A 9,876-nucleotide genomic window follows, 5' to 3' on the forward strand; every position below is an offset into this window, starting at 1 on the left:
GATTTATCGACCCATATCCGGGAACATAACTACTGGAATCGTAACTCGTGCCCCCCTCCCCCACCAAGAAATTTTTCAGTTTACACTAGATAAAATTAGGTTGTTGTCTTCTTGAATAATGTGTCGATAATTTTAGGAGAGAAATACTTATTAAGGCTAGACGGAGAATGTTCTATAACCCTGTTGTTGATAATATTGCACGAAAACTTTTCTTACGCTTTCGGTGTTGTCGTAGCGAACTTGAACTCTATGTACAGACTTGTCAGCATTCGGAAGCTGCACAACAAAGGTAGCACCACACGTAGGGCGATTCGGATTCATTGTAATTTTTTAATCTGTATAAAGCGCGAGAGGGAACGTTCTTGAAAAAGAGAAGGAGTCGAACTACTGGCAATATTTACGAATCGTTTTATCTGCGGAACGTTCTAGAATATAATGAGGATATTAATACGCGGCTTCAATTTCCCGGTTGATCTGTACAACAGAATAGGTGGAGACTTCAGAGGTAAGTATGACAATTCATACAGTCGATTAGTGATCAGTCAGTGTCCATTGGTTTCTTTATAAGTTCTAGTGATTCGAAAATGAAATGGACTAAATACCGTAAAGTAACGAAGTCTACCACTAGTTCCAGTTCGGTCCCAAAGCTAAAGACATTGACGACAGCGGAACGTCGAGTAGTGCTACGAGTAGTTCGGGTGGAAAGACGAAGAGATCGAAGGTCTCTCTCTCTAAAGTGAATATTTCGGCAGTATCGGGCTGGGCATTGGAGCAATTTATTAAAAAAAGAAACAAGCTGCACAGATCAACTGAAAATCAAAGTTTTGAGTGATGATTTGGTTGTGCCAGGACCAAATTTTGTGTATGCAGTTCGAGAATTTCATGGCATAAAAAAATACTTTGTTTAAGGCTACTGGGTTCGACACACACTCAACAGACAATTTTGAACACTTGTGAGTGCTTAGGCCTGAATATGAACAATTTGGTGGGTTTCAGCTTTTATAAGAGATGCAAACATGGAAGGACAAGACACATCTCGAGTTGTCGAGTGGATTGTGCATTCCGTGCGTGTGTAACACCTTCGTAAAAATACTTCTGGCACATAGATGTTTTGATGCCTGATGAGAAGAAATGGACAAACACACACACTGAGATGGTTCCGGCACACAATGTTAATGCATGGAAACAGAGGAGTTGAGTGGTAGAAAATGTCCCGATTTCACGTTCTGATTAAAATGACAGCCTTAAACAGTGGCGACGATTTAGGAGATAGTTGCTCCCCATTCTTTTGCCTCCACACTACGGCCTCTTAATGCTTGTCCCCTTGTCCACCCCGCCCCCCCCTCCAAATTTTGGAACCCAATTGCCACCTCTGACCTTAAACATACAATTGTGATACACTACAGGGGGGAGGCAGGAACGCCCCCCCTATTCTCGTTCGACAATTTCTCTCTCTCTCTCTTATCTGCCCCCAGTAAAACGACAAAAATAAATAAATGAATGAATGCTCTTTTAGCCAAAATATGCATTTTTGTGTCGTATGTAACGGAATAATAAACATGATTGCCCCGGGAAAATATGATTTACCCCTCCATCTTTACTATTGCGCCGTCACTAGCTACAACATACTTTGATTTCTATTGTTCCCACATATTTATTTTAATTTTAGTATTGTGAATCATATTCCACTGTGTTACCTCACATAGCCACCCCCCCACACACACACAAACGTACGATATCAGTTGTAAGTTTTAGACTAAGCTTGCAAAATGTCCATTTATATCTTTGTATTCTTGAGCCATTTTTTTAAAAAAAAAATCATTTTGCCCTTTCTTCTGGACTATTTCATAGCAATGTTTTCCCACTGAAAGCGCCTTTGCAGATCGAGATCCGGGGCTATAGACTTCCCAAGCCACCGTCCCCTCCAAATACTCTCTCGGCTTCGTGAAAGAAAAATATATGTATTTCTACGAAATATTAATTTGACTTGACAGTTTCTTTTTTCGAACAGGAATGTTTTAAATTTTAATAGCTTATAAATTTACACTAGCAATTTTGAGTAAAGGTTTTGCGTAACCCTAAAAGTACATTTAGAGACTGCAAGGTCAATTCTCAACATTTCAGATATATTAATAAATTTCATCACAACGTCTTGTATAATTATTTGTTACTTCAATAACCTCCTCGCAAATGTTTCTCGCATATTAAAACATATATGCCATTTTCTGTTCATTTCCTTGTAATGCTGACCTCCGTGGCGAAGTGGTTAGCACAACGCTTTACGATGCCAAGGGCCCTCAGGTTCGAATCCCCGCCCGGCATGGGTCTACTTTCCTTTCTTCAATTTCATCATATCATCACGCATCCTCATCTTTGCGATTAGCCATATGTGACAGATAAGCGAAGTAAAATAAACTAAGTCTATTAATCAATTACTTTTTTAAACTCTTTTATTCTACTTTAGCATGCAACGTTTTTGTTAAAATTATATTACAATTTGTAAAATGACGAAATTCTAAAGGAGAACACGCAACTTTCTTTGTAGCGCATCGGTCAGAAAGTTTCAGGAATATGGATTTTCAGAATACATTTTTTCACATGTACTTTGCGCCCTTTTAAAAGTAGCGCGTTTTCAATTATGTTACTAATCATTAAAAAAATGCCTCAATACCATCTTGGAGGATGACAATTAATATTTCCCCCCTCCTAAAAGTAATAATATACTTTCGCTCTTTGAATCTCCCATATAAATGCTAGGGGCCGTCTGCTTCAGCCGAGCTCACTGCTTCTCCGGTGACGTCACGCGTTCGTGCAAGATCGGCAATCTTCGGATGGCTTTACCTAATCTCTATATTCCTTGGTTTGCAATGCTTTCTGCATGCAGGTGGTTTTGTTTACAGAAGGTCTCAGGGTTTGTGATTTGAACTTTAGTTTATTTTACTTCGAGTTTTGTGCCTCTTGGCTAATTTGCGAAGATGGGGATGAGTGATGAAATGATGAAATTGATGAATGGACATTCACAAACAACCAAGCCCGACCGGGATTCGAACCCGGGACCCTTAAGGATCTTTGTAGAAGGGATAGCCTAGTGGTTGGATTGTGGAAGAGTTGCAGGTTGCGCGTTTGCTTTTGGGGTACCCTAAGTGTGAATTCACTGATTAGGAGATCTGTTCTGATTTTGCCATTTATTATCTTGTATAAAAATTTCATGTCAGCTAGATCACGACGAAAGGATGGAGTGTGAATATTCAGAGCAGCCATGGTGTCTGATTTGGATACATGTCGAAAGGAAGGTATTCTATGGCGAAGAATTGCAAGAAAGAAACTGAGAACAGAATCTATTCTGGTGAGATTGGTTTTTGAGGCCATTGCCAAAATTGGGGAACAGTATTCAAGGATGGGCGAGATGAAAGATTTAAAGAATAAAGCAAGAGATGATGGGTTTTGAATTTTGCTAAATCTGTATAGAAGACCGAGTAGGCGCATGGCTTTTTTAGTGGTAGCTAAAATATGATAAGTAAAAGTAAGTTTTTCATCCATGATAATACCTAGGTCCTTTTGGGTGGAGACGTTTTGGATTGGATTGTTTTCAATAGAATAAGTAGACAGCACTTTGTTCTTTTTTAGGGAATAAGTAAGGAAAGAACATTTCTGAGGGTTTAGTTCTAAATTCCACTGACGACACCATTTAACAAGTTCTGTGAGAGCATTTTGAAGAATCATCATGTCATGATGCGATGAGATCTCCTTAAAGAGTTTGCAGTCATCCGCAAACAAAGGTATATTGATAGGGAGGGAGGACAGTTTTTCAGGGAGGTCATCCATGTACAGAAGGAATAGGAGCGGCCCTAAGACACTCCCCTGGGGAACTCCAGACAAAACGGGAAGAAAGTTAGAAGAGGTACCTGAAAGAACAAGACGTTGTTCACGCTCATGGAGGTAGTCCTGGAGTAAAGATAGAAATTTGCCATGGATGTTAAATCTGGATGATAATTTATAAAGAAGAAATTTATGATTAATTTTGTCAAAGGCTTTCGAAATGTCCAAATATATAGTGTCAAGTTGGGAGTTATTATCAATAGCTCTGGCAGCATGCGAAAGTAAGACAGAAATATTTGTTAGGCAAGAGCTGCCTGGAAGAAAACCATGTTGTGCTGTGTTAATATATGGTGACGTAAACTGAAGTAACCTGTTTTTGATGATTTTTTCACAAATAATTGATAGTGAGGATAGAAGTGAGATTGGTCTATAGGATTTTACACATTTTTTATCTCCAGTTTTGTGAATGGGCATACTGTTGGCCCGTTTGAAGTTTTTCGGAAACAACACACCCTTAGAAAAACATTTGTTGAGTAAGGCAGACAGAGGAAGAGCCAAGGAGTCGGCAGTTTTACGTAGGAATATTGTGGGGATTTTATCTGAACCTAAGGACCGGTGGAGGGGCAATGAAGCGAGAAGGTATTTTACTTCCTCGGGGGATGTTTTGATTGAAGATAGTGTGTGAGGACAGACAGCATTTAAGTGGGGGAGAGGGTCGGAAACTGAGGGAGGTGAGAAGTTCTGATGAAAAAAAACATTGAAAAGTTCGGCTCTTTCTTCTCCACTAGCAATATCAGTATTGTGAACAATTTCTTTAGGTATACGTGGGCTTTGTTTTCTTGAATTTAGTAATGTGAAGAATCTCTTAGGGTTTGTAGTACATTCGGTTGTTATGTTATTTATGTGTTCACTATATTTTTTTCTGAGTAGGTATTTTGAATGACGTCTGATGTCTCAATAGGTACCGTGAGTGTGAACATTAGGGTGCTTCTTCCATAGGTACCAAGCCTGTTTTCTTATTTTTTAACACAAAGAGAACTTCTCTGTCGAACCAGACGGGGTATTTCGTAGATCTCGGTCTCGCATTGGGCACGAAGTCTTTAATCGTGGCATGCAGAATTTCAACAAAGTTGTCAACGGCTTCATTCACTTCCTCTTCCATCAACAAAAACCAAGGGTAGGCGTTGAGCGCATGCTGGATGACATTCCATGGAGCTATTCGCCATAGGTGGTGGGGGGTTGGTTCTGCTTGACGGGTTCCTTGTCTTTCTTCATGGTAGGCAGGTGCATTGTGACGTCGAGTGAGTCATGGTCGAAGGTTAGGAGATTTTTTCCTTTAGTTACCTGCATATTAGTGAGGGTTGCCAGTACATAGTCAAGGTTGCTGTCAGCATGTGTTTTATGCAAATTGAACTGGTTTAACCCTATTCCGTAAATGAACGTATCAATAAACCACCGACCATTTTGGCAGTTTATAGTTCCCGTATTTGGGCTTTCCCAATTGATGGACAGGTTGAAATCACCAAATAACGTAATATCACCACTTGTCATTGCTGCTAATACCGAATCCCTGCAGGCTTCAAGGATAGAAATAGGAGAGTTCTTATGTGGGCGATAATACGATCCAATTAGTAGTTTTTTGTTTTTTTGAAAATTGAGTTCAATCCAAATAATTTCACAGTCCTTGATTAGGTCTCTTCGTATTTTACAATTCCATTTAACATTAACGCAGATCATCACTCCTCCACCACGACGACTTCCACGGTCATTTCTAATACCACAGAATTTTAAGCCATCGATAATTCTATTTAATATATGCCAAATATATATACCTAATATATATGCCTAATTCATTGTCTCTTGTAATTGACAGTCTATATCCTTCATCGATTTGTGTTCGAACATCAACCTTTCCAAACAAACTCAATTTTAACGAGTTTCCAATGTGCGAAGAACTAGTTTCATGTGACTATATTCTTTCAGAAAGATGTTTGAGATCACTTATACCATGAACTGTCCATGAAGCATCATCACCAAACAAAAGACAATTAAAACAAAAGAGAGTTTTCTTGATCTGGCTAGCTGTCAACCACGGTTTTCTGTTGTACCAGTCTGGATTGAAAGACCGTGATTGTGATTTGTGTTTTTGTACTAATGTAACACTCGGATGGTCAGGACCTAATTGTTTAACAACAAGTTTTTCTTGGTCACTCAATGTCTGAAATGGTTGCTAGTGTCGTAGAGGTTTGAGCATTTTACATTATACTCAGTAAATCACTGTTCTACCACACAGCAAATTATGAAATAACAGTAATGTATATAGTTCAAAATCACAACACTGTTCTCTGATGAGTATACTTATTATTTGCACTGAATAAATACATTAAATAATTCACAAATTACTATGATTCGAACTATATGCAAAAACGTTCTTGTTATCTCCTTCAATTGTTTTCAACAACTGGTTGCTACGCAACAAAACAGTATGCTATAACATTTCTTTCTTTTTCTTTTACACAAGAAGTGGTTATACATTTTACAATTTGAAAACAGTCACAACCCTCCCTCCTTCGGAGAAAAATTTTAGAACATCGGTTTTAAAATTTTTAGATAACATGAAAAAATACAAATAAAACAGACTTTCTCCTGACATACATATCGTCATTAATTAACACAGAAAATATTGAAAACATATCATAATTATTTAAAACATATTAACATTTCTTAATAAAAGGCTGTTGAAATCTTTTGAAATTACTTAAGTTTACATAATTCGTCCTTTCTTTCCTGACTGCAACTGAATTTCTTTAAATTGGATACATTATGTGTTTGTACAGTTCTCTTTCCATCCAGCGATAACAATTCACAACAGTTACCATTAATTTCTTTAACTAAATATGGACCAAGCCACAAGTCCATAAATTTGTGTATTCGTTTACACTCAGCACTGCTTTGTCCATGGTTTTTGACTAATACTATATCATTTGTCTCTATCCTTGTGTATCTATCACTAGTTTCCTTAGGCTTGATTTTATATTTTTCCTTCAAACGAGATTTGGCAATTAAACATTTATATTTCCAAGGAACTGCTTTCAATGTCTCAGGCCAATCAATTTGGTTTAAAACAGGATCTCTTATTTCATAATGCAAAAATAATTCATTTGGAGTGTATCCCGTTACTTCAGATACGGAATTATTTAAAAGTCCTAAAACAAAACTTAAATATTTTGACCAATGTTCATGATTTTTGCTTATGTACAGTCGTAATATTCTAATTAACTCCTTGTTGTATCGTTCAATAGGATTGGCAAACGGAGAATAAACTGAAGTTGTGATATGCCTTATTTTAAATTCTTCCACAAAAGTTTTCCATTCTCGTGACTTGAATTGCGAACCATTATCAGGCAGTAGACTATTACATACAGGATAATGATAAAAATATTGCAGTTTAAATTTATTAATTACTTCTCTAGATGTTGCTTTCCTTAAAGGATATGCCATAAGAAACTTAGACATTACATCTATTACAGTCAATATAAATGTGTAACCTTGAGATTTCGGAAGTGGTCCAATCAAATCAACTGAAATCAAATAATGTGGACTGGTAGAATAAACGTGTAAATCATCCTTTTCATTTTTCAAAACAGCTTGTTTAGTTCTGGCGCAAGTTAAACAATTATTCAAATACTGTTTAATACTGCAGTTCATCTTTGGCCAATAATATAATTTCTTACATTTACTGAAAACCTTTCTATTTCCAAAATGTCCTTGCATATCATGCAGTTTATGTAAGATTTTCGGTATTAATGAAACTGGCACAACTAATCTCCAATTATCTTCAGAAACACATTTTAAAAATAAAATGCTATCTTGGAAAGCATACTGAGTCTTACAAGACTTGGAAAGATTTCCGTTCTCAATCTTCTGAATTAAAGCACTACAATATGCGTCACGATGTTGAGACTCCTTCCAGAATTCCAAAGTATCTTCTTCAATAATATCCAATTTTAAGTTATTAATAAACAACTCGGATAAAGAAATATTTCCTGTAGTAGTATCGGGATATCGACTTAATGTGTCAGCCGCTTGATTGTTTACTCCAGAAACATGGTGGATATCATAATCAAAACCTTGCAGTTTTAAACACCATCTATTTAAACGTGGATTTAAAGTTCTTGCTGACTGCAGCCAAGAAAGATATTTATGATCTGTGAACAAATTAATTTTAGTTCCGGCTACATAAATATAAAATTTCTCAAAAGCAAACATAATTGCTAAACATTCGATTTCATGTGTACTGTAAGACAACTCATTACCACGAAGAACTCTACTTGCATATTGAATAATCCTGGGATTATCTTCTGGTGTCTCTCCATTTTGCCATAAAACACCTCCAATACCTTTCTTTGAACCATCTACATTTATGTTAAAAGGTTTAGAAAAATTAGGCTGTGCTAAAGCTTCTGGAGATATAACCAAATCACGTAACCTTTCAAAAGCTTCTACATGCACTTCCTTCCACGTCCAGAGAATATTCGACTTTAGAAGTTCATAAAGCGGATGGGCAACTTCTGCAAATTTATTCACGAATTTTCTTCTCCAGTTAACTAAACCCAAGAATTTTCGAAGTGACCTTTTGTTATTTGGTGTTGGAAAATTTATTATAGCAGAATTCTTGCTACTATCTACCTTAATTTCATTTCCGGAAACAATATGTCCAAGAAAAGCAATTTCTTTAGAAGCAAATTTGCACTTTGAAAACTTGATGGACATATTAACATCTTTCAATTTTTGCAGAACAGCTTCCAGGTGTGTTAAATGCTCCTGCCAAGTTTTACTAAAGATCAAGAGATCGTCTAAATAGCAAACAACAAAGTTGTTAAATTCTCTCGTGAAAATTTTGTTCATCCTGTCTTGAAAAATGGACACAGCAGATCGTATGCCGAAAGGAAGATATCGAAATAAATACTGTCTACCACGATATGAGAAAGCAGTATAAAGATGTGATTCTGGAGTTAATGGGATCTGGAAATAGCCACACGATAAATCAATAGAAGAGAAATATTTTGATCCCAAAAATCGTTGTAACATTTCATGAATTGGTTCAACTCTAACTTGAGGACTGATGACATGCTTATTCAAATTTCTAAAATCCACTACTGGTCTCCATAAACCACCTTGTTTTGGCACAATGTGTAGAGGATTTAAATATGGGGAAGATTCTTGATATATGATACCCCAACTTTCCCATTTGGCATGTCTTGGTTTGTCAGAAAATTGTTCGTGATAATTCCATAAGAGTGAAAATAAATCACGTTTCTGTGAATCACCGATATCTTCAATTGCAAATACTTTCTCGTGAATATCCCTCTGGGAAGGCATATAATTTGTTTCAATATCTAACATATGTACATATTTTAACATTCTACATGACTGGAATTCATTCTCAGTTATGTCAGTATCATGCTTCACATCAGATACAAGCTTGTCAGATTCAACACTTATCGTACTAGAATTCTTATTATCTAATGTTTTACACACTTGCTTTCCTGATGAAGTTATTAAACTTATATCCTGATTCCTAAAATCCACAATTGCTTTGTACTTTCGTAAGAAAGGAACACCTAAAATAATGTCTGCATTAAGTTCTTTTAAAATGAAAAATTCCATTGGGAAGTATTCGCTGTCAATCTGAATATTTATCGTCTTACAACCGACAATTTTGCACTTTTTATTTCCAGCAAATCCAGATAATCTAATGTCATCCACCTTGTCCAACGTAAGATTACCAATACATGATGATATCTTACACCAAACCTCATAATTCATAACATTTGCTTGGCTACCACAATCTATTATACAAATGATAGGCAATTGACATATAATTCCATGTACAATTGGAACTTCTGTTAAAGGTACAGGAATATCTTCATCGTTAATAACCCATATCATGAATGTTTGGTGACTGTTGATTACCAGCAAAATATGTGCAAGGGTAAGAACGATTAAACCTTTTCCTTCTAGACTCATCGTTATCATTATGAGAATCAAATACTC

The sequence above is a fragment of the Lepisma saccharinum genome, chromosome 28, assembly GCF_977018435.1.
Source record: "Lepisma saccharinum chromosome 28, izLepSacc3.1, whole genome shotgun sequence".
Classification (NCBI taxonomy): Eukaryota; Metazoa; Arthropoda; class Insecta; order Zygentoma; family Lepismatidae; genus Lepisma; species Lepisma saccharinum.